At 41.2% G+C, this 24,986-nt stretch overlaps 1 protein-coding gene across 3 annotated transcripts in view; it reads left to right on the top strand.

The window, feature by feature from the left end:
• ANK2 (ankyrin 2) overlaps nt 1-24,986 on the top strand; it is a 371,495-nt gene that overhangs the window by 4,368 nt on the left and 342,141 nt on the right. The window contains exon 1 of one of the 3 annotated variants that reach the window (XM_074867115.1): nt 23,373-23,469. The exons of 1 other annotated variant lie outside the window; for it this stretch is intronic. The gene's annotated coding sequence lies outside the window, so the exon portion shown is untranslated. Of the gene's footprint in view, nt 1-23,372; nt 23,470-24,986 lie in introns of those variants that run through there. One more of the 3 variants, XM_074867116.1, reaches the window with a different exon arrangement.

Below are 24,986 nucleotides of genomic sequence, written 5' to 3' on the forward strand. Positions count from 1 at the left end.
CTTTCCTGGGCTGAGAGACGTGCGGCTGTAAACACCTTTTCTGTCTTGTTTGGAGTAAGAGACAGGCTGGGATTCCCACATCACTGATCCTCAGACTGTTCCGGGGTCCTTGTTTGAGAACCAATGCTCCTGTAAGTGTCCCACTCTGTTATCTGCCATGGCACTTAGGTACTGCTGTCCTGCTGCACCTCTGAGCAGGCATGAATAAATACATGATCTTAATCCATTGTCTGATACGAAAAGAAAGTGTGCAGGAGTGTCTTTTACTGTGATTTAACTGATCTCAGTCAAAGTTGCTTATAATCAAGCAATGTACAGCAGTCACACAGTAGATTTTCCTGGTGGCATGACATTATTGATCCCCCTGAAATCCCTTTATTCCATATAATTCTCTTTTAGTAAAAGACCTGTCTGTAAAATGATGCCTGGAACTGGAAGTCCTCCTTTTCCTATTCAAGCTCTTTTTTTTTTTAGAAATATGGTTGGATGTTTTTGGAAATCCAAATATGTCCAAAAGGACATAAAGGATTCTGGAATGCTGAACTCATGGCTTGGAGTGAGAACCAAAACAGGAGAGAGAACACCCACCATGGTATTCAGAAGAAGAGTGCTGGTGTGGATGTGGGAAGTTGCAGAACAGACCTCCTGTCATTCTGTTTCTCCGGAGATGTTTCTGTGGCAAAATTGTGAATCTGTGAGAGCAAGACATTCGCTTGAGTACTTAAGAGAGTGGAACATGAGACCTGCAGGTTTTACCCGATGCCTTGTTACTAGGAGAGTCAAGACCACTGGAAATAAGAAGTATGTGTATTGTGCCAAATGTGACTCTTGGATGCAATAGCAATTCATCTCTATGTTCAGATTATACATTTTTTCAGCTTGTCAGATTACATAAACTCCAACAAATGAGGTCTAATCAGTATGAGGTCTCCACCTAGGACTTGACAAAAACCTGTTACAGGGAACACTTCAGTTGATGTGTGGGACTGCAGGAACTAGTTTTCTTCATTTTATTTTCTTTTCTCAAGGAGTTTCCCCCTGTAACTCTACTGGATTTTGTCTCTTACCATTTTATGCTTTTCTTCTGTAAAGGAGGAGAAAACAAACCCTCCTAAAAACTTGTATGCCACTGCAGTGTTAGAGGTCATCTTCTCCACCATTCATACTACTGACTACTCATGTACTACTGTGTGCTTTGATGCTGCCTTTTCTAGCCCACTGCTCTTTAGCCCACTTCCCAGGCTTTTCTTACTGCAGGATGTTCTTTGTCCCCTACTAACAGTTGGTGGGACTTGAGGATATTTGAACTTTCTCTTCCATGGGTGGTTTAGACTGATGCCCCTCCCAGGCCACCCTTGTAATAGCTTTGGTTTGGACAGTATGTTGTTTGCCTTCACCTCTTTCACAGAATCACAGAATCATCTAGGTTGGAAAAGACCTTGGAGATCATCCAGTCCAACCATTAACCTAACATTGACAGTTCCCAACTACACCATATCCCTCAGCGCTATGTCGACCCTACTCTTAAACACCTCCAGGGATGGGGACTCCACCACCTCCCTGGGCAGCCCATTCCAACGCCTAACAACCCGTTCTGGAAAGAAATGCTTCCTAATATCTAGTCTAAACCTTCCCTGGCGCAACTGGAGGCAATTATCTCTTGTCCTATTGCTTGTTAATTCGTTAAAGAGACTCATCCCCAGCTCTCTGCAACCTCCTTTCAGGTAGCTGTAGAGGGCGATGAGGTCTCCCCTCAGCCTCCTCTTCTCTAGACTAAACAACCCCAGTTCCCTCAGCCGCTCCTCGTACGACATGTGCTCCAGACCCTGCACCAGCTTCATTGCCCTTCTCTGGACACGCTCAAGTAATTCAATGTCCTTTTTGTAGTGAGGGGCCCAAAACTGAACACAGTAATCGAGGTGCAACCTCACCAGTGCCAAGTACAGGGGTAAGATCCCTTCCCTGTCCCTGCTGGCCACGCTATTTGTGATACAAGTCAGGATACCATTGGCCTTCTTGGCCACCTGGGCACACTGCTGGCTCATGTTCAGCTGGCTGTCAATCAACATCCCCAGGTCCCTCTCTGACTGGCAGCTCTCCAGCCACTCCTCCCCAAGCCTGTAGTGCTGCTGGGGGTTGTTGTGACCAAAGTGCAGCACCCAGCATTTGGCCTTATTGAAACTCCTACAGTTGGCCTTAGCCCATCACTCCAGCCTGTCCAGGTCTCTCTGCAGAGCCTCCCTACCCTCAAGCCGATCCAACACTCCCACCCAACTTGGTGTCATCTGCAAACTTACTGAGGGTGCACTCGATCCCCTTGTCCAGATCATCAATAAAAATGTTAAACAGGAGTGACCCCAAAACTGAGCCTTTGCTGGTATGGATTCTAGTTCCATAATTTCAAAAATTAGATGTGTTTGAATTCCACATTTTCAAGGTTTCTTTGAACTTTAATTTGATTCAAGCTTATTTTTAATTTTACCTTTTGCTACTATGAAGGATTAGAAGTAATTTTCTCAAAACTAGAGTGACTTGAAAATCAGCATAGTGAAGTACTCGCTTAGGCATCACAGCACTGAGTAAAGAGAACATCTATCAAAACGAACATTTCTATTTCACTGAGCCATGTATGCCACATCAAAGGGAAAAGGGTGCTAGAAAATGTCTTCTCTCTGATTTGAAATGATGAAACATAATGCATAATGAACCTGTTGCATAATAGATGTAGGCTAATGTAGGAAAAAGTAATTACAGTTAATGTGTAAATTACTACATGTATCTAGATTACTATGCTACAGTGTTATTTCGGTTGCAAAATCAAGCACCTGGTAGTTACAAACTAATAGAATTAAGGACTGTGCAGTCTTAGTTCTCTTCCCTTCTGTGTCTGTCCTTTATACTGAATTGGGATCTGGAGAAGAAAAAGCTTAAGTGATCATATAATTAGAAACTGTATCACAATATATGATAACACACCGTAGGATAACAAACATACTTCTGCCCCACTGCCAATTTTTTTTAGGCCCACAATCAAGAAAGGGGAAATGGTAATTTTGGAAAACTTTCTTCCCAGCCAAACATGGAGGGAATTTGCAAGCACAGATTAAAGGTACAGCTCCGGCTCCAGGTCTTTACCCCGGCAAAGTTCTATCACTTGGGGCTGGGCCCTGGCATATGGCTGGACTGCATGAAGATTATCTATTTCCTGGAGAAGAAGAGTGTATATATAAGGGAGGTGAAATCTTTTAAAATGCTCGCTCTCTGTAGCATTCAGCAAGGGAATCATAAATGATCACAGTAGGAAGAGGTATGTTGCAATGAATTGCACATGAAGCACATACAAGGGAGGATGGATGGGAAGAATAACCAAACTAATTGCTGATGCTCTGTAAAGCTGACATTTGGTGTAGAGAAAGACTAAGAGGGATATTTTCTGAAAGCAAATGCAACCTCAGCTAGAAGGTTAGTCTGCTGCTTAACAGTTTAGCTCAGTATTTCTGTTTCGGTCACCTGAATAAACAATCTTGAGGCAAGCAATAGAGATGCTGGAGGCTTTTTAAAAAGTAACAAAAATTGTCCATAATAAAAATCTGGTATATGCAAAATTACTGTCAATCCTTGGTATTCAGTCCTGTTTCCATGACATACTGTAACTGAAAAGTAGAACCTGCAAGACCGTGTGACTGTGGGTTGGTTGCATTTAGTCAAAGGAGCCCTCTGAAATGTTGAAAATTAGGAGATCCTTTTGAACGTACATGAGATTCTAAACTGAGGGAACTACAGTGAATTGTCCCGATCTATGCAGAAAAATGTCTGTGAAGATTTACCACTGTCATGAAAACCACTTTAGTTTGAGCTAGCATTTTTAGCCTGCTGTGGAGAAGAAAAATTAAAGTTTTAAAATTCATTCATGTTCCAATCGGGTCTTTTCTTGGTTTGCAGAAAAGAGTGTGGAAAAGCAAAAAAAAGGGAAAAAGTAATTGTCTGTCAGTGGGCATTAAACATGTTCCCAGACTAAGTTAATTTAGTAAATACTGTCAGGTGCCCTGATGTATACTTAATGTTGGAGTATCTAAACCAGGTGGAAAGGAAAATAGACAAAGTGTCATTCAAATATTATGACTTACTCCTGAAGTGTATAAAAACAGAAGCTGATGATTTTATAAGTATGAAAAGGACAGCACTCCTCTAGGAGGCCTTCCCCAGGTAGCCCTGGCAGCAGGCCTGCTGGGGCTGGGACACCCCCAAAAATAAACCCAACAGGAGACTGTTTGCTGCTGAGCTGTGTTATGCTGGAAAGCAAACCCATTGAAACCCAGCCAGGCTGCTGCCAAAATGCAGACAGAAAGGGTTTCTGTGGGGAAGGTGTCCCTGGAGGATGATGGGCTCAGGGAGGCTCAGCTGTGGACAGGCAGCCCTCAGGGAGCATTAAGCCTCACTCTGCTCCACCAGAAATCAATATATTGAAAATAAAGATTATTCTTTTTCACATGTAGGCAAGCATTTACAGTTGGTGGGAGTCTTTAGGGATGTGAAGAGAGACTAGCTAGTGACCATGTAGAACGATAACTGACTGTGAGGGACATCATCCCTCCTAAAGCCCTAAGAAAAAGATTTCCTTAATCTCCTCACTCTTTTATTACCTTTCAGTTGGCCTGACCCCTCACAGCTGCCAGTAGAGCTGTGAGGATAACTGTATGACTGCCTCCTCCACTCCAGGAGCCTGCTTAACGGCTGTGGTAATTATGCCCAGCTGGTGCTAATTGTGCAGCAGGTCCATCACACAAAGGTCCTGTAACTCACCTGGTTACCTCACACAGCAATTCTGTAGAAGGTACTAGAAACAGTAGAAAGTGTTGTCTTAGTAAGGCTGCTGCTTTTCTTTAAAAGAAAGGCTGTTCCAGGCTAGCTGCTTTGGGATGATCATGCAGGTAGTGGTTTATTTTCTTTTTACTGTAAATGCTTAAGAAACAGATGTTGAAATGAGGATTGTAACTTGTTTCTGAGTTCTGGGTCAGTATTAATCTACATTTCTGGTGCTCTGTGGTTGTTAGGGGGCTTCTTTGTATGCTTTTGAACTTATATATGTATAACTAATAAAAAAAGGTGGGAGAAGCTTGTTTTTTTGGTGGTGGTTTTTTGCTTTTTTTAATTTAGGGGGGTTTTCTGTTGGTTTTGGGGGTGTGTGTTTTGTTTTATATTTTTTTTTCTTTTGGTATGTTCCCTTCTTTATAAGACTTATACATGATAGTGTTAGCAAGGGCTGACTTTTGGCTTTTAGGGTTAAGTTTTTCTCTAGGGAGCCTGTGGGAATGCTCCTTACCCCAGGGGCTAGAGGGGTATGGAACCTTCTGGGCTGTGCTGTAGCCTGCCATTTTGTGTGGTAGCTCACTATTTTGCAAGGCAGGTTGCGGTTGCTTCCTCTGATTGGGGTGAACTGAGGATGGAAATAGGAACAAATACCATAATGTGCTTTGGAAAAAGTAGCTACTACATGCCTCATGTCCAGGAGGATTTGCTTCTTAACTTGGCTGTTAAATATTGAAGGAATGGTGCTTTTTACTAGTCAGTAAGTAAGAAAAAAAACCCCTGGAACCAAACAAAAAAGCCTAAAAAACCTCAACACAAACTTTGTGGGCTTTTCTGTGCTAAATACTAATTGCCTCATGTGTGTTGTGGAAAAACAACTTTTTGCTCTTGATATCTGTAGCTTTGTTGCCTCCCAAGGTTACATCTTTGTAAAGGAATAGTAATGTTTGTTGTAAAAGTCCAAAACTGTTACGGTGAATGTGCTGTGTCTGTATTTAGGTTTTATTATGAAGTACTTACTGTGAGGTTTTCTTTGTACAGGATTTTAGGCTTTATATTAGGGTGACTTGCTGTGTAATGTTGCCTCAGAAATCCTGATGAAGGTGGTCTCCACAGCTGTGTGTGTCCCTGTGAGGATGTAGGTGAGGGCTGACTGGAGCTGCTGGTATCTGTGCCTTGGTGAGTGCTGCTGGGATACTTGAGCCTCTCTGAGCCATCTTCCTCCAGGGAATTAGAACAGCCCCACTTGAATGGGTCACCATATTGCATTGTTATCATGCTACACTGTAATATATTGCTGCATGTGATGTCACTACATGGTGTGATAAGTGAAAAGGCTGATGTTATAGCAGCAGAGAAGTAACTTTGACATTTGAGCTTACCTTCAGGCTTCAATCTTGAGCTACAGTCACTGAGAATATGCCCCTTGAGTCATAAAAAACTCTGCTGGTGATCAGATAACTTAGCTGGGCCTCTTCTCCTCCTGCTGGTCTGTGTTTGTGTCAAGATAAATCTCTTACACATTTATAAACAATAACTGGTAAATGGGCTTTAGAAGTCTCCTAGTTAACTGTCAATAAAGAACTAACTGTGTGGGGAAACAGTTGACTAAACACAGTATGTTCTGTTCTGATGGCTGTCCTTTCCTTCTATTTTATCTCTCTTTCTTAAATGCTTTATTGGCCTTACTGGGATGGTGAGTAATCTGGGAATTTAGAAACAACTGTCATATCTAGCAGGATGTAGACTTCAAGATGTAACTGTATTCTGTACTCTTTATTTACATTTTTCAAAAAATAAAAATATTTAAGCAAAGGGGAGGTGAGCTAGAAATTGCTGCTCGTTACCCTTTGGAGGTTTATGAACTTGGGTGGGGAAAACTGGCTGTATTCAGAATATGTTTTTGATGTACAGAGATTTCTTAGAGCAGTGCAAGTGGGTGGCTGGCTGAAACAATCTGATAAGATTTCTGTCAGGAAGCTTTAGAGCTGAAAGCTGGGCCATATTCACAAAAAGTGTCAGGAGTAATACTGTACAGAAAATGAGTTAAGAGTGGAGTGCTGCATATTTTCAGAACTAAGAATGCATTGAGATGAAGTTTTTCTTTCAATTTAGCAAAAATTATTTATTTTGTGACTATAATGAAATAATGTGGAGTGCTTGATGTCCTGATGTTGTTCTGATAATTGGCTGCACGTGCAAACTAGTCTAGTGGTTGCTAAACTCTCAGTGGACAGACAGCAGCAGTGGTATGGCAGTTCAGCTAATGAGATTATGGCAGTAATGTCAAGAGTCATGCTTCACTCTTTCCCTGCCTCAGAACACAGGATTGCAGCTCTGAGAGCTGAAGTGTTTGCAAAAGTCACTTTGGGGAATACTATTTAAATACATGCTTTTTGTATGGTGTCTAATAATATACTAGAATAATATTTGTATCTGTTATTCCTCTTTCTGTGCCATAACTGCTGGTATCAATTATATGCAACTGGTCTGCATTTTTAGATTTAATCAAGTTAAAGCTCTGGTGAACTTGTATGTCACATCTGAGATTCCCAACATGAAGAAAAATGGATTGCCTTGAGCTGTGGGACTGCACAGTACTTACAGCACAATTATCTGTTGTCTCTGCTTGTACAGTTTGGGGTTTTTTTGTTGCTAGTGTAAGTGGTTTGATTTATCTGTGGAACTCGATTTCTTCTGTAGAGTATTAAGAGTACAGTATGTAATGGGGCAGTTACTTCAGACTTCCTATATTAAAGGAATCTTTGTTTACACAACAAGGATTCATTTATCAACACCCCCTGTGGTGGTGTCCCTCAGTGTGTCCTTTAGTCCCGCCTCCCCCCACGTTTTGTAAAAGTGCTTGCCTAGTTAACTCTTTGTTTTCAGTTCTACTGGTGTATATAAAATGACAGCTACAGGAGATGAGGTTGCTGACCTGTTTCTTTCAGTGGTGTTTTGACCATTGATAACCAAGGTGTTTCCACAAATCACATGCTGTCTTTGGTATTAAAGTTGTGCTTGCTGAGAACCAGTAAGCTTTATGAAATACATCCCTTTCTTAATTTGAGCTTTATTTATAAATTGCCTCTTTTTATTAATCTAATCTCTGTGTTTTAAGATGATGTATCTGGGGTAGGAAGAAGAGTACAGCCAAGAGGCCACTGTCCTCTTGTGGAGTTTACACATCTCCTTCTATGGAAGAGAGACTGGTTCTTCTGTGCTGAGCTGTTAGTGCTAAGGTCCGAGCTGGTAACAGCATAACTGTCATCCTGTTTGTCACTGCTTTTGATATTCATATGTCTTCAGACATCCAGTTAGCTTTGCTGAAATCTTTGCATCAGGTATTACATTCACTATTGCTTATTCTAAATGTGTCAAAGATCATGAATTAAATAAAAATGGTAGATGTATTTCACAACAGACTAAACTGGAGAAGCATTTGATCCCTCTAGTGATTACTCTGTGCAAGGCAAGTTGAACATATGCATGAATATATTCACATGACTGTCATGAGTGGCATGACTTCATGTGAGGCGTGTGTATGAGGCACAGGTTCATGCGACAAAATGGTGTGTGACATAGTCCTGGCAATCTTGCAAAAGGTGCGAGAGGTCTTAACGCAAGTTGTATGTCATATTAGAGAACTTTAATCTCATGGGATATTTCCAAATGTCTGATGGATGGGAATGTATTTCAAGCATTCAAACTGTCTAGATTCAAGCTAGTGTAATCGTGCTGTAAACACAGTTATCATTTATGTTGGCTTTAATGGTGTAGTACTGTTTCATGAGCTTACTTCTCAAAAGATTGAGGGTGCCCAGACTTAATCTTCTACAATCTTTCTAAATGTCACAGTTCTTTTTTTCTTTAAGGAAAAAAAGTAATCCTAGGTTACTTAACTACCTATATCTGCATATTCAGAAAGTAGTAAAGTGAGGGCAATTTCCATTTTACAGCTCCTAAAGTACCATTAGACATAGCATTTGCTCAAAATCTTTGGTTTAAAACAGAACAATACAAACACCTCCTCCCCTCAAATGCACCCTCCACATATGGATCTCCAGGAGGAGAAAAACTTTGCAACTATTTATGAATTAGGGTGTTTTGTATATGATCTGATTTAGTAACTGGCTGTTAGATCAAGTGACCAGAACTCTTCTGAAATATCCTTTGTATGCTATTTTAGTGTGCTACAGCTACATGAATCCTCAGAGACATTTTGGTTTATTTTATCTTTCTAAAATCTAGCTTTCCCTCCTCCTCCTGGTGTGGAATGACTGCCAATACTTGGTCATCTGTGACCTTCAGCTGTTGCTGCTCTCAGGAATGCATGTTTCGTTCCAGCGGCGGTGGATGACTGAGGCTGCGGTTCCCTCTGATGTGTGCTATGCATGTACGTGTGGGTGGCGCAGGGGCTGGCAGGGAAAGGGGCAAGACTTTGTTATGAGTAGAACCTCTCTCGTGACTGTGCAAGAGCTTTCTGGGAACTTGAACTTGCTCAGGCTGCATGCTAATATCTTGGCCTCAATTCAAGACAATATTTTAGTTCTTGCCGAGAGCAGCAGCTGGTCAGTGCACAGAAGCCAAAGCCTGTTGGTTTGCCCGGGATAGCAGACGGGAGTGTCGCATGCTGCATGTACGTCTTTTATAGCACTAAAAACTTTAGGTTTTTTTTGATCCAGATCACATCAATAATAATTTAGTGTTAGATTTCCTACAGATAGCTTCTTGTATCTGAACCTGCCAGTTAATGAGACCATTTCTGAGAATTATTTCTGTAGCAGTCAGATTTGTACTGGAAATTCTCTACCTTGAATCATTGCTGGTTTCAGTGTTATATTGGTATCCATTCTCTGCTGTCTCCTGGCTAGCTGATATTTGTTTAGTGGCTGTTCCAAGCAATTTAGGATTCTTTGATATGGACAGTATTGGAATGTACCTGAAAATCAGGAAATAGGGCTGACAGCCCTCCTCCAGGTCTGAATTTTTCTAACTTTGGTCCCTTAATCAGCAGCCAGGAGCACATATGACTTTCCAGGTGACAATAATTGATGAAAAAATGCCATTGCAGTCCTATTCTTAAACACCATCCCCCCCAACCCCAAGTGAGTTTGTGTCAACACAACCTTCCTCAGACTTTACTGAGAGCAAGGATGGGCTGTTCCTGGGGACTGTAATGTGCTAGAAGTAATGGGCAATAGACTCTCCCTGTGCTGGGTCAAAACCTTGCATGAACAAAGTGCAATTCCAAGGCTGAAAGTTTGGAATAGCCTGTTTGACTTAGCAGATCAAATTTTCTTGTGTATCTGTTTGCAAACAGCCATATGATTTTTGAGAAGGTTCTTGGAGCAAGAGCCCACATTCATGCTGTTAGCACTCATTGTCTCATTTGTGTTACAGGAATATTAAGCTGTTGTGTGTGTCATCACACCATTTAAGGGGAAAATTTCTATTCGGCAAACCTTTGCTTTATATTAATCACCCCAATGGATCACTTGCTGAAACAAACAAAAAACCAAAACAACAAGCTCAATTTCCGGTAATTCTTGTATGATAATGATGAAGTTCTAAGGATGAAATTGGAGAAAATTATTTGTTTAAAAAGAAGGGAGGGGGGGCAAGAACAACAGTATCTTAAGTTTCTGTGGCGCTAAAATGCAAAAGGGGGAAGCCTTATGGTTCTTGGAATGATGGTTGGGTAAGTCAGAGCAAGTAATGAGCAAGAAGAGTTGGGTATAAATATTTAGAAGTAAAAGTACCTCTGCAAAGCTCCTGTTGGCTCCAATGGCTGCTAGTTCCCCTTAAGTTTGTTCAGCTCAAAGAAGGGAATCTATATTTAGTAAAGCAAATGTGTATGAAATCTTAATAAAAGTGTCTTGTCTGACATGGATGTGTTCTTAAGATTTGGTAAGTTGATGGGCAGGCACTGTAGAAAATGGATTGATACTCTTTTTATAATATGAAATTACTGACTCAGCATGGACTAAGGAGTGATAACCTCTTATCACCCAGACTAATACTGCTCCTGGCAGATAATTTATTTGTTCCTGGTCTTGGCACCTGTGTCTGAACTATGCTATTGCAGTTCCCTTGAAGTTTAGGTTAAAGACCTTAAGTTCTCAAGCTGTTTGACCTTGGTTTTAGCATCTTGCTGAGGACTCTGTAAGAGCACTGCATTTAGAGGTCTGGGGAATCCTTTGTGGGGTGGAGGGGGTCTGATGCTTACTGACAGTGTCTCTGGACACTTTGTGTTATCTGTTTATGGTAGCACATGTATCCAGCAAGGTATGAATTGACACATCCCACCAGGCAGTCCAGAGTGTTGTATAGTGCCATATTCCCCAGTAAGTTGTTCAGGGCTTCATGGCTCAGGCAGCAGAGGCCCCCTTGCTGTCTGGGCTTGGCTCTGCAGCTTTCCAGTCTCTTCAGGTGACAGCCAGATGTACCAATGGGTACAAAAGCGTAAGAAGTTCTTGTCAAGGTTTGAAGTTACTGGCTGCACGTGATAAATCTCCTCTGTCTGTAATGGTATTTTAAGAAATACTAGATTGCCTGAAAGGTTACTCATAATATGGTATAGAGGTGAGGTGCAAACCCTGGTGTGTACAAGTGTGGTGAGTGGGAGTGATGGGAAGCTCTGGTTATCTGTAATGTGACCTGACAGAACCTTCACTGCAACTAAACATAGTTTGGTATTCTCTGCACCTGTCAGCCTGCTTGTTACTGTGCCAATTTCAGAGAGGTGCATCTAAACCTAGACCTTTGCCTGGAGTTAGCTTCCACATGTATGAAAGGTAGTTAGCTTGCCTTTTTAAGTTTTGCTGATGTAAAATTATTTCGACCTCTTGGAGGATCTGTCTTTTGAGGCATTTGGAAGTTGAGGAGATAGCCTACCTCTCTTCTGTTGTCTCATTGAGCTCTAATTTGACTAGAGCCTGTGGGAGCTTTTGCCATTGAGCTTTACTGGTACATCACCAACATGCAGCAGTAATACAGCATTCACATCTCTTCCCAATAGCAGTTTCCCCTGAAAGTATGGGTGTATTGCATCTGCATTTTTTCTTTTTTTTTTTTCCTCTTTGTCAAGGTTTTGCAAAGTTAGTGTAGAGGTTAATTTCAGTCATAGAAAACTATTGAGCAACAGAATCACAGGGTCTGTTTTGAGATTAATTAGTGTCAGAGTCATCAGAACATTCTATTATTATGATCTATCAGTGTGAAATACTGGAAATGCCATGTACTGTAAAAACAAGCTCCAGGTCATCTCTCTAGCTTCCTACAATAGTATTGCTATGACAAACAAACCCCAAAACATAAAACAACTATCTATTCAGTCCCACTGCTATTTAACAAGGAATTGAGGTAGTTGGTCTCCTTAGTTTCAGCTACATCTTAAAATCCCTTATCTGTGTTATTTCTGCAAAAGTCACAAAAATCAGCATTGCTTGAGGGCAGCAAGTTTCAGGGCTGCATAAAGATGTTGTTAATAATTTTTAGTTAAGGTCTACTTGTGGAATACACTGCCAATGATTATTTAGAATAAGAGATGTGAACTTATGTTGCAAAACACATCTTCATGTAAAATGAATTTATGTAAGAGGTTGAAGAGATAATAGTATACCAATACTCATTTTATCTTAAGTTTCAATTCAGCTGGATTTCAAATGGAATTTCTAAGGCTTGTACGTACAACTGGAAGAATTAATCTGTCAATGCACAGAGTGGCTCATTGTTGCAGAATTTGTAGTGTCCTTGTTTAAACAATTCCCAAGAGAAATTATTTTGTAATAATAAATGTTCTGAAGCTGGCTACTTAAAACAATGGCTCAGCTGTAGAATATACACTATTGTAAAAAAGGCTCTATCAGTCTTATTCAAAAGAACATAATGTGTTTTGTTGAAAGATATATGAAGGTTTACTTGATGCCTATTCTTTTGCTTTGCTAGTATATGTTTGTAAGGATCTAATAGGAAGTGTATGTACTGAAGACTATACTTATTGAAGAAATTGTGATGAACTGTCTAGAGTTAGTTTTCTAGAAAAGTGGCTAGAGTAGCACACAATGATACACTTACCTGGAAGAAAAAAATTGGAAAATACTGGCTTAAGGTACATTCTAAAGAGACTTTTTTCATATTGTAGAAAGTTGAAAGGGTTAGAGCAGGAAAAGTTAAGTACTGAAGTATTGTGAAATCAAAGACAATAAAAATTTCTTACTGTAAATTGGTGATTACTTGAAACTTTGCCTTAAACTCTCAATATCTGTAGTTGTCATAATGACTGTAGTTGTCAAAAATAATTCTGATCTAAATGCGATTGCAAAGATAAATGTGTTTTCAGAAGCGCACTTTGATCCAAGAATGAAAAATTAAATCTTCTCATTTAGAGATGACACAAATATGTATTTTTGGTCCCTGTTTGTAGGAAGATGGAATTATGTATGGCAGAAGACTTACCATGGTAACATAGATTAAGATAGCTGAGCCATTGACTTTTTTTATGCTGAAGATCCAGTGGAAGCCATGGAATAACAAAAAATGCAATAGAAACATCACCTTTAATAAATTATGTTAATGACTATATTTAAGATATAATTAAAATATTTTTTAGGCTATTTAAGTATCAAATTTAGAATAACTTAAATATGCATGTAGAAAGCAGTATGCATTTGGAGAAATCCTCTTCTGACATGTAAGTACTGAATAATGGTTTGCACAGGGCCTTTTCTGTAGATGGAAAATCAATACAAACCTAACCGGGGATACAGTGTAGCCCTTGATTGCAATTAAACGTGTCTGAGGATTATATTCTGACAAAAGTGAAAGCAGTTTTGCATGTGGAGTATATTACTTATATTAAACCAGTCATTAGACCGAAGACTCTTTCCCCTCCACTGTGAGTCTGTAAAACTGATGCGAAAATTTTACATTGGTGACCAGAACAGTTGGAAAGGAGGAGTTGGGAAAGATGGGAACCTTCTCTCCTTTTTTTTTTCTAAGCCTAAATGAAATTTTGCAGACTGCAGGTGTGGTTAACTTTTGTCTTGGTTTAGGCAGGTTGAATGTGGTAAGCTGTTTATGTGTCTGTATCACAAAGGATACAACAAATGTAACTTTTTAAAGGGCAGATCAGCATCTATATCAATTCAAAACAGACTTCTTAAAATACTTTTTTAAATTTTTTGAGATGAAGTGTCATCAGTCATGATTCCTTGCTTGATGTAAACTCATGCATCTCCTTCTTGAAGAAGGAACATTCGGTAATCCTGTTTTACCTGACAACTGATCTGCTCAGCTGGCATCAAGCTGCTGCTCCAAAGAGAACAGTGAGCTAGGTGTCAAAACCAGCTCTGAAATGTGGTGGAGAGCAGCAGCACATCTGGTACCCCAAATGCAAGCTCCCCAGAGTTACATTGTTTAGGTTCTCTTAATTTTTAAAGCTGCAGTGATGAAAGACCAATTAGTGTTACTCTGAATACAGCAAAAAAACTTCTTAAACAACAAAAAACCCCCCATGCTTGGTGTTGCTACCAGAACCCACTATTTGACTGTGTTGCCAGACAGAAATACTGTTGAAAACTGGTTACTGGTGTATGTGAGTCAACAAGCCAAATACTTCACTTCTGATTCCAAATTTACATTATTGGGATTAGTCATGAAGAATTTGGACACCAGTAGAGATAGGAAATAGTTGTGTTTACCCAGATGCATGAACTTCACAGGAAAAGTCATATAATGCAACTAGCCAAATACTTGAATAGGGTACACATTTTGGCTGTCCTGTGTATTAATGTGTTCATGTATCAGACTGTCTTCTGTGCTTTCCCCAGGTTTTTAACTGCCCTTGGAAAAGAAGGACTGTGTTTAAATAGCTCTGTTGCATTAAGAACCCTCTAGGCACATGTGTAAGATTACCTTGTTCCTGTAGTTGGAGAGTCTCTGAAGAGATGACTCAATAGGACAAAACCCACTGTGTTCAGCTACTGAGCTGCAGAATTATTACACTTGGCCCTAAGTGCTTTTTAATTTGGTTTGTTTTGTATTTCATAGGCTTTTTCATATATTGGGTATCCCTATGGGAAGAGAAGTCTTCGTTTACTGTAGCATTGCCAGAGCCAGCGAAGGTTGAACCTATTAAACCTGCATGAGAAGACCACTGAGATAATGAGATCTTGACATTAGTGACACGTTCTTCCTTGTTGTTTCTTTTTTAATCTTATGAGAGGTTGAATTTACAACTATTGGAGACCACATCTTGATTTTGCATCTTTCTGCAAAAACTTGTCAGGTAGTGCGCTGTCTTTTCACACTGAGCAAAATTGCTATAGCTAAGGTATAGATGTTTTCGAATATCTGCATCTTGGCTGTGCTGTTTCCTGAGCATGCCAGTTTGTATCCTTCATGCCTCTGAAGTTGCCCTGCTGTATTATCAACCATTTGCAGGTGCAGTTGTATTGGAAGTGTAGTTAACTTTCATGTGCCACTTGTGAGACAGAAGTGTAAGATTAAAAAAATTGAGCTTTTTATCGTGGTATTGTATGCATTGATGGCTAAATAACTGAGATACAGGAGTAGTTTTAAACTAGCCATTTGTAGTTTTATAATAAAACTAAGGGAAAACTAAATAAGCAGTTTCCAAAAAGTCAGTAGCACCATTTTCATATCTATCACCCTGCTGGAGCATTGCTTATTCTACAGCTTTTGTGTCTCCCCCACAGAGGAAGAAACAAACAAAATGCTTGGCTGAATGGCCAAAAAAACAAATCTGATTGTGTCAGCTCTTTGGCTTCATGTTTTGAGTTACTGTGGTTGTCTGTTTGTTCTGTTTACCACATACATTAGGACAGTGTTAGTGGTTTTTATGTAAATGCATTCAGAGGATAAACTTTATTTAGCTGAAGATACTTACAGTAGTGATCTTGTTTTCTTGCATGTGCCTGTCTGACTGCTTTTTTTTACAGACTGGCTCTTAAATGGCTTATCAGATAAATCAAAATAATTTTTGAAAAAGCACTTGAACTGTAGGCCATGCCTCCGTACATGCTTCCCCTCTTTCAGTCAATGTGAGCAGAGAATCTGATCAGAGCATATTCCTCTTCAAATATTTGATATTGTGAAAGGTTAAAATTTCTGAAAGGGAATTACTACCAACTAGTAAGAATTGCTGAGAAAACGGAGCATATCCTTTACTCTTGACCTTAGCCTAGTGGGAATCTACGGGAACAAGAGTCTCTAGACACGTTTACTGTGGGAAACAGTTTACTTGGAGGTTTTTCTTTATTAGACACCTAAGAATTTGTTTCAGACAGTGTTTTTCCTGTACAGGTTCTCTTAAGGCTTGAGAGATGAATTCATGTTGCAACTTGAAGTAATTCAAATAATTTGGGCAACTCCTAGAGCAGTTTTGGTGGCTGCAAACTGTATTTCTCTCATTTCCTTTTAATGCTTTAGCAGTGTAGATTGTGAGGTGCTTTCTGTTGGGGCACACCCTCATGAGTCATGCCAGGCCAAGATGGTGATGTATTCAGACACCCCACTCTGTCAAAATGGTTGTTCTTTCCAACTGATGCTAAAGTAAACCTGAACTTTGTGAGTATTAGCACAGGAAGCCCAAATGGAAAGATTAGGGATTTGGAAGATGTCAGTGTGCTTACATTTTGCAGAAGGAATCTACTCCTGTTTGGAAAGTAGCACCTTTTGCCATGCTAGTATTGTGGTCAGGCAGGTGACTATTAAAGCATCCAAACATGCCTGCTGTCTTTTCTCTTTCTGGCACTGCCATAAGGAAGGTGGGGACTTTGCAGTGTAGAATGCATCTGATTATCAGAGACCTCCAAAATGAGACTTGGGATGGGGCAGCCTGTTCATTTGTTCACCAACATAAGATAGAAATCTAGGACTCAAAGTGCTTTGAGAACTGTTTTGGTGGTATTTGTCACGTACCTTACACAAGTTCAAACCCTATGAAAATCTTCTTTAAAATAAAAAGTAATTGGTAAACTGTTGTCTAAAATAAATGTTTTCTGGCTTCTTTTTGCACCCCCATGTGTGTTAAGAGGTTACTTACAAGCATTGGTGAAGGCTGTACTCTTTGTGGAGGAAGTGTTCTGTAAAAACTGCGTTTAACTTAAAACAGTAGCAAACAGAGGAGAAGCTAACTTTTGTACAGGGAAGTTGGGGAAGGCCCTTTTTTGTGGGAATTGAAAGAAACACAGAGGGACAGAAAGAAGAGGAAAACAAAACCGATAGAGTGGGAAAGAAGCAGGGGCAAGACAGTGGAAGGCATCAAAGAAATTGGAAATGAAAGCAGAACACTTTCTGCTTTGTCCAACAGTTCTACAAATTAGAGCCCCAAATACCTTTCTTGTACATGAAAGCACAAATATTTAAACTATGCTGTTCTTTTATAAAATAACTATGTGGAGGTGATACTTTCCTAATGAACAAATATGAGAATCAATGGCTGATTTCATTCACAAAGATTTCCTTGATGTATTTTTCATTGGTGGAGAGCAATTGAATTGTGTTTTTATAGGTGTCACAAAGTATTTTTTTGAGATGTCTGGATGAGTTGCAGAATGAAAATATCAGAGGGAGAAATTTATTGTAATTTGCCTGCTGGTTGTTGTCTTACAGGTGGTGGTATCTAAGAAGAAGCAGGGCATGGGCTGTTTTGGCTGAGATTGTAAGATTAGCATCTCCTCAGCGCATCTGATTCCCAGGGCGGTCTTTTGACCTCAAGCAACACAGTAAATAAGAACTCTGCAATGTTGTTTCTCCTCAAGTATTATTTTGGAGTAGAACTACTTAAGATCTGATTTTCTCATCTGGTCTCTGAAATCTGTAGCCTCAATACATCCTGTAGCACAAACTGTGCAGATTTTGGAAAAAAAAAAAAGCATAGTTATTAGATTTAGTAGGAAATCTTTAAGCCTGTCCTACTATACCTCAAAATGACAAATAGAGATGGTTCAGGAGAAAGTCAGAATTGTGAGGAAGTTATGAATTGCTAGCCCTTGTTTATTTCCTTAATGTAAATAGCATGTGTTTTCAATCTTTGCTGTTGCTTAATATAGATTTTTCTGGCTGGGAGTACAAAAGTAAAATAAATCAGATGTGCGAAATGTCTGCTGGTACAGAAAGCATTTTCCCAGGGATATGCACAGTTGGCTCCGTTTGACTACTTGCCCTTCCTCCCGGGTCCCTACATTGCTGAGCTCTGAACGCATCCATGTCTTCAGCCACAGTGCTTTACCTTCGAGTTTGTGTAAATCGGCAGCAACCTTCACTCTTGGTGGTGTACTTGGTGTGCCTTTGAGACACTTCAGTGAATTTGCTCCTACAGTGCACTGTGTGCGTTTGCACTGCTTCATTTCAGTCCCGTGAACAATTAGAGCTCAACAGTAAGTGCAATGGAGAGGGGAGAAATTTAAGATTTATTGTGGAGTCAGAGTTTCTGTTTTTCCAAAGCAGGAGCTTTCTTTTAGTGGTATTCAGCAAGTTCCCTTTCTCACAGGAACTGTGCCAGAAGATGGCATTGCTGTACGCAGAGCACTCATCTCCATTGCAACAAGTCATTAAGAGGAGTGGAAAAACTGCAGCTTCGAAGTCCAGTAGACTGAGTCAGACTGACAGGAAATGAATTCGCCTTGGTATCACACGTCAAGGACAGTTCCATTAAAATATATAATGTGCTGAGGAGGGTTTTTTATTTTTTAATTGTTGCTGTTTAACAAGAAGCTTGTGTTTAAAAGTACACATTAATCTGTAGGTTGAGGGGGTGTATCTCAATACTGAGAATTCTTTTTTTTTTTTTCAAATGGAAATAGAAGGCACTACAAAATCCACCCCCACTCACACCATCTTGTGCCAGCATCTTACTCTTTGGCTTCAGGATCTGCTCATTTTCCTCAAAACACACTCTCCCAACTGTCCCTTAGGTGCAGTGGAAAAAGTATTCTCAATAAATTCTGGCAGTTTGGTTTTGCTGTGGTCTGTGTGTGAGGGCAAGCAGCACTTGGCACACTCCAAAGGCTTTTGCAGTGAGTTTAATCCCAAAAGATAATAGATAGCAGCCCTTTGGGGTAGGTGAAAGCCTGAGGAAAAGTGCTCAATTAGCAGAAATGTGATTTCCCCCCCCCCCCCCCCCCCCAACTTGGTGCTTCATAGCAAATTCTGTTATCTCAGAGTGCACTGTAGCTCTGGTTTCCACAGTCTGTAGGATAAATTGATGTGATAACAGACTGTGGCTTTTCTTGGAAAAAAGTCAGAATCCAAGTTTTGCTGGATATGCTAGAGCAGATTCAGTCTGTGTGCTAGTAAGGATTACAGTGTAGCCATCTCTGGGCATGTTGATGGAAGCAACCTGCTGTGGTTCTGGCTCCCTGGGGAGTTTTTAGGTTAGTTTGGAAGCTGCTTGTTCCTTTCATGAGCTCCGGAAAATCTTTAGGCTGGTTCATGCTGATGGCTGAGCTGTAGGAACCACCTCCTTCAATTATGTCCCAAACACTAAACAGAGATGCATGGAATTTAATTAGAAAGACATAATGATGGAAATGAACAAATACTAGAGAACTTCCTTTTGCCTACACTGTAAATGAAGTTAGATTCCCTTACCAATAAGGCTTTGAGGGGGAGGCAAGGCAAACAACAGTGAAGAAAAATGGGAAGAGTGTAGAACAACTCTTTCAAGTTACCTTTTCAACCAAAACATGAGTATCTAGCATCCTTCACTTGTTAATTTGTCTATATTATGTTTCCTCATGGTCATCCGAGGAAGTTGAGGACATAAGTGCTGTGCTTTTTCTTTGCTTTTCCCATTACCTGATGAAAGTGACTTGGTGAGTTTTGGTTTGGGGTTAGTGATGGATAGGTAAGGTAGGGACAGAATTTGCACCAGGAAACAGTATTTTTTTTGAGTGGGCTAGGACCTAAATGGGTGGGTAGATGTCATCTTGATCTTTGTATAGGTGGAGGGTCCCCAGAATGAATATGGAATGGCTTGTCATATAAAACTTCTGATTGATTCTTTTAACAGCAGTTCCTCTTTAGACGGATCTCTGGGCCTGCTGTTAACATTATCTTCATGAAGTAACTGTCATGAAGAATGGAACTTTAAAAAAAAAAAAAAAAACAAACCCACAACAAAAAACCTCAACCCAAAACAAAAACCCAAACCATCAAACTTGTCTTCGAAATATCAAGGCTCTGATCTACAGTAATTCAAAGCTGTTATGTAGACATGGGCTAATGTGCATTTGGCAAGTGCTTCTTGCAGTCTGTGGCTTGCACTGCCAGGAAGATGAAAATTGTCCCTCGTCTAGTGGTTTAGGAGATAGCACTGAAAAGCTCTTCTCAGAGTTGGCTGTTGTTAGCTTATTTCTGAAGTGATTAGTGCTGGAGAGAAATATTTTGCCTTGCTTTAGTAGTCTGTTACAATGCAGAAGGCAACTCTTACTTTATAGTGAAACCCTTAAAGCATTCTCTAGCAGGAGAAAACTGTTCCTTCTTGTGCTGGTTGGTGACAGGTTGTTTTGGCCACTTCTTTTTGTTAGTTATGTTGTAATATAAGAAAGACTTCAACTCCATGACGGAAAAGACATTCTAAAGTTCAGATATTGGGTGAGTGTCCTCCCCGAAACACATCTTCGGATAGTAACCTGTTTGGTTTTTTATTTGTTTTTTAAATTTGTTACTGAGCTGAGTCACAAGTTATTAGCCTCAAAAGCACAGCCTCTGACTTGAGCTCAACGGCATGTTCCGTTCTGCCCGTGGCAAGGCAACTGCAACTGAGGTAGGCTGGACTGCTCAAATGTCAGAAAATGAAGCATGGAAGAACAGCTTTAATTAGTGAAATGGCTTTCTCCCCCCTCCCCCCCCCCCCCCCCCCCCCCCCCAGGAGAGAAGAGTTTCCTACTTAAGCTTCTCTGACACCCAATGCAGTTCACTAAGAAGCATTGAAACATTGATGCTTTCTCCATTCTTCTCAGAGCCCAAATGTATGTGTATACATATATATTTACTTATTTAAAAAACCCTCTATGACTACACTGAACCTGCTCCAGCATTTCTTTTACACTTGGGATTTGCTCCTGTTTAATTCTGGAAATGGTTAGATTTGAAAGGGGTGCAGCATTATGCTGAACTCTTTATGTACTCAGGGCTAAAAGCATTATCGATTTCATTTGCTATGAATGAAACAACTTAGATGGATCTGGAAAACAAGAGAAGGAGGAATAGGGAAAAACAAATGAATGTTTCATGCCACATATTTCAATGCAGCAATTTCCTAGCTTTATTTCTGGCTTCCTTTGTATTATACTTGGTGCATGTTTTGTGCTGCAGGATTCAAAATACCCTACCTCATCAGGCTGCACAAAGAATGCTGCCACTTGCTTTGGTCTAGGAATGAAGTTATAGGTCACTTGAGTCACTTTATGTCCGTGGTATGGAAGCATAACACAATTTAAAGGGGGGAGGGGGGGAAAGTAGTATTCCAACATAACTATCTTGACTTTGTTTACAGTTTTAATGGGGGGAGTATTCAGAACTGTTAAAGCTTTCTCAGAATCAATTCCAGTTACCACTGACCAGAGCTAATGTATACAGCATCACAGAATAGTTTCCTTCTATTTTTGCAATTCTTCGTACTTCCTGTTCTCTTTAACCCTTGCTCCAACCTTCTGATTTTAATAGCACATCAAAGCCTGTCTTCTGTTACTTCTTGATGTGTGGGTTTTCTTACTGAAATTATCAAACTTCATGTGGATGAAACAATTCAGGCTTCAAGATCCATGTGCTTGCACTACAAGATTTTGTATGCTTAATGTAGAGCTTTCTTCTTAGTTGGAAAACTGCACAGCTAGGGAAAATACCTGGTACCCTTCACTGTCAGATACTATTATTATACTGAAGGAACTCTAAAATTGTCAAAGCACCAAATTCTGTCCATTCTATGCTGAAGTGATGATATGTTAGAAGAGAGGTGTTACCTGGCATCTAAATAACGGTATTTTCTAAAACCCGTTTAGAAAAAAAATAGTGTTGCTGGCCTAGAATATTTCCTTCTGTTTTGCAGTGACTGTTACTTCACTGACCTGCTCTGTTCTCCACTGCAGCAGTGTTCTGCCAATTTACTGTGTGCACTCAAAAAAGAGACTTGCATCTGCACTTGTAATATGAAGGATCAGGTAGAGTATCAAATTTATTTGAAAAATCCTGTTGATTGCTGTATATACGGTTATGAGAACATGGCCCTTGTTAAACTGGTAGGAAAACCAGCCATTTACTTAAATAAACCTGGTTAGGTTTTGGACTGAAGTTGACCTAGATCAAATTAGCTTCTGCTTTCCTGTATTAAACTTCCTCCTTAAAGATTTTCAAGTTCATTGGAGAAAAAAACAAAATAATAGGCAGCAAGGCATGGAGGGGGAAAAAAAAGCCACTTTAATGAGACATTTATAAACTATCAAAAAGGTCACTTAAGATGAAGCTCTCTTTTAATCTTGTGGTAGTTGCCTTTACAGAAACTGAACGAGTCTCCCATACAGGCTTACTTCAGTACCACTGTGGTCTGTGCTTTTTGCAGTCAGTGCATTTTGTCACACTGTTTGAATTACCATGTGGAAAAATACAATGTGGAGCTGTTGAAGCTGGGGTCTCTATCGTGTTGTGTTTCCGTGGTGGTGACATGCTGTTTGCTTTCTGCCAGCCCTACCCCATCCCATCATGTGCCTTTCCTTCTGTCCCTAGTACTCCTAGCCTTTCCAGGGGCTTGCCTTTGGATGCTACTTGAAGTACTGGCTTAGACTGACTTTCTTACTCTAGCTTTGCACCTCAAGCATCATGATTTTAGCAGAGCTATACTCACAGCACTGTATTAGAAGGCAGCAGTAAAGCAAACTTAGATGTCTTTTTAAACAAAACTAGCATGGTTTGTCAGCTGGCCTCCTAATTGACAGGGGGGAGAAGGGAGTGGGGGAACAAAAAGCAGCTGTATGTGTCCGTGGTGTTAATCGTCTGTCGGACGCTGGTTTTTCCTCTTCGGTATGGCTCCCCTCTCCTCCCCGAGTAAGCGCTAGCACCCCAAAAGTGGCGCTCGGCTCAGGGCGGCAGGAGCCCGACGGGTACGGGGCGGGGTGGTGGAGCGCCCCACTCCTCTGCCAGCCGGGGGCCGCACCGGCGCCCCGAGGAGCCCCCGCGCCCCACGGGTGTTCGTCTCACCCGGGGCAGCGGCTCTGCTCCGCACGCGGGTGGGGGGCGACACGCTGCCGGAGCCACCTACGCTGGTGTCACAGCGCGGGTGGGGAGCGCTCACGGCGGGACAGGGGACAGGAGGGGAGCCCGGCCGCTGCCCGCCGGCAGTGAGGGGTCGGGGGCACCCCGCTGTCTCCCCTGCCCGGTGGGTGTCCTCGGGAACGGGGGCAGGAGCGGGCGCGGTGCCGTCCTACGTGCTCGTGTTTCAGATCTGGCGTGAGGTGGCTTTGGCATACTGGGGGAGGGAGGGGAAGAGGGAGGGCTTCTCTGCTCGGCGCTGTCACCGGCAAGGAGCGGCGGGAGGCGGGCTGTCCGCGCCCGCGGCTTGCGGCAGCCTGCGATCACCCGTTCTGTGCAGGGAGGCTTTCGAAAATGCGGCGCTGAGAAAGGGAGCACCAGTGCGTAAGTTGTCCGGGGTCCCTTTGCGTCTAGAGCAGTTGTTGGCTGTCGTTTGTTGGTGTGCGTGGGTTGGCTTCCCCCCCCCCCCCCCCCACCGGGTATTTGTCGATGATAACCCCAGAACTTGTGCTGTGTACGCAAACCATTGAAATAAACAGCAGGGAGGGATAATCGGAACTTCTTTTTTTTCGGTAGAAACAGGAAGTCTGCTTTCTGGCAGAGTAATCGTCAGGCAGACGGGGGCATCGGATAGTAAGCCCCCATTTGAATTGGTAGATGAGGGGAGATTTTTCTGTGACATCCCAGAGCAGTCTAGGGATGGTAGACGCAGGTGCTCTTGCTGCATCTTTAGAAGAAGTGCACGGAAGGGGGGCTTGCCTCAGCTGTGCCAAACTCTGCATTTCTGCAGTCCTTGGGTGAGAAGGATCATCGTGCTGGTTGGGAAGATGCCGAGTGAGATTTGTCAGTAATTCCTGTATTGTCTGTAAAGAGTTGGCCAAAAGAATTTTCCCCTCAATTTGATGGGAGGGGGTTGCTAGAGGAGACTGTCGGGGTTTATGATTCTTCTTTTTAAATGAACGAGGGCTCGGGCAGCAAAATGTCCTCAGTTCCTGAGGTTTTCTTCCTTTCCTTTCTTTCTCCTCGAGGAGCCTGAAAGTAGACGAGCGTGTTAAGTCCCTTGCTTCCTATTGCATTTCCCTCATAATATGATCAAGCAACACTAGTTAGTGTTCATGATATTAAACAGCCAAATGTAGAGGCTGCTCATGTGAGGTGCTTTACCAAATGATTTACAGGCTTAGGGCTTCATTGGCAGTAGTGTACATATTCTGACTGCACAAGCTGAGGATGGAGCATTGAATGAGGCCCTTGGGCGTGTCAGCTGTTCAAAATACAGATTGTTTTAACCTTTGCTTTTGCTTCTAGCTTCATATCTTTTTGTACAGGGGGAAAAAAAAGGAATTGCCGGTGATGTAAACTCATCTTTCCTAATTTAGCCTCGGTTGTTTAACTCTGTTTTCCTTTGTGGTAGAGTGTTGAAGAGGGAAAACACATTCTAAGAACTGTCATGAGTGACTTTATGTGGGGTAGTGTCTGTGAAATGCTCCTGTTGCCATTTGTTTCTCTCTCTTTTTTTTTTTTTTTTTTTTTCCAAAATGTGCTTGATCTTTGTGGAGGTGTTACTGGAAGCAAAGTAACATGTAGTAGCTTCTGGAAAATGTGTTTATGAGTCTATGTTGCACTCTGCTCAGAAACCTCCACTTTTTTGGTAGCACAAGGCAGAAGAGGTGGTTAGTACAGAAGAGCAAGAAAATGCATTTTAATAAGGTCTTGCCATTTTGTGTTCTATGTGACTTTGTTTTTGCTTTGTGTATCAATCTTATTTCTGCATCTATGTGCTTTCAAAAGGACAGAGCCGTGCAAGGCTTGGCACCTGATGGTAATTATCACTTGAGTTTAAAGGGTAAGCCAGTACTAGTCAGGTTAGCACTGACATTCTAGGGCTTGATCTCAAGGCT

The sequence above is a fragment of the Strix uralensis genome, chromosome 4, assembly GCF_047716275.1.
Source record: "Strix uralensis isolate ZFMK-TIS-50842 chromosome 4, bStrUra1, whole genome shotgun sequence".
Taxonomy (NCBI): domain Eukaryota; kingdom Metazoa; phylum Chordata; class Aves; order Strigiformes; family Strigidae; genus Strix; species Strix uralensis.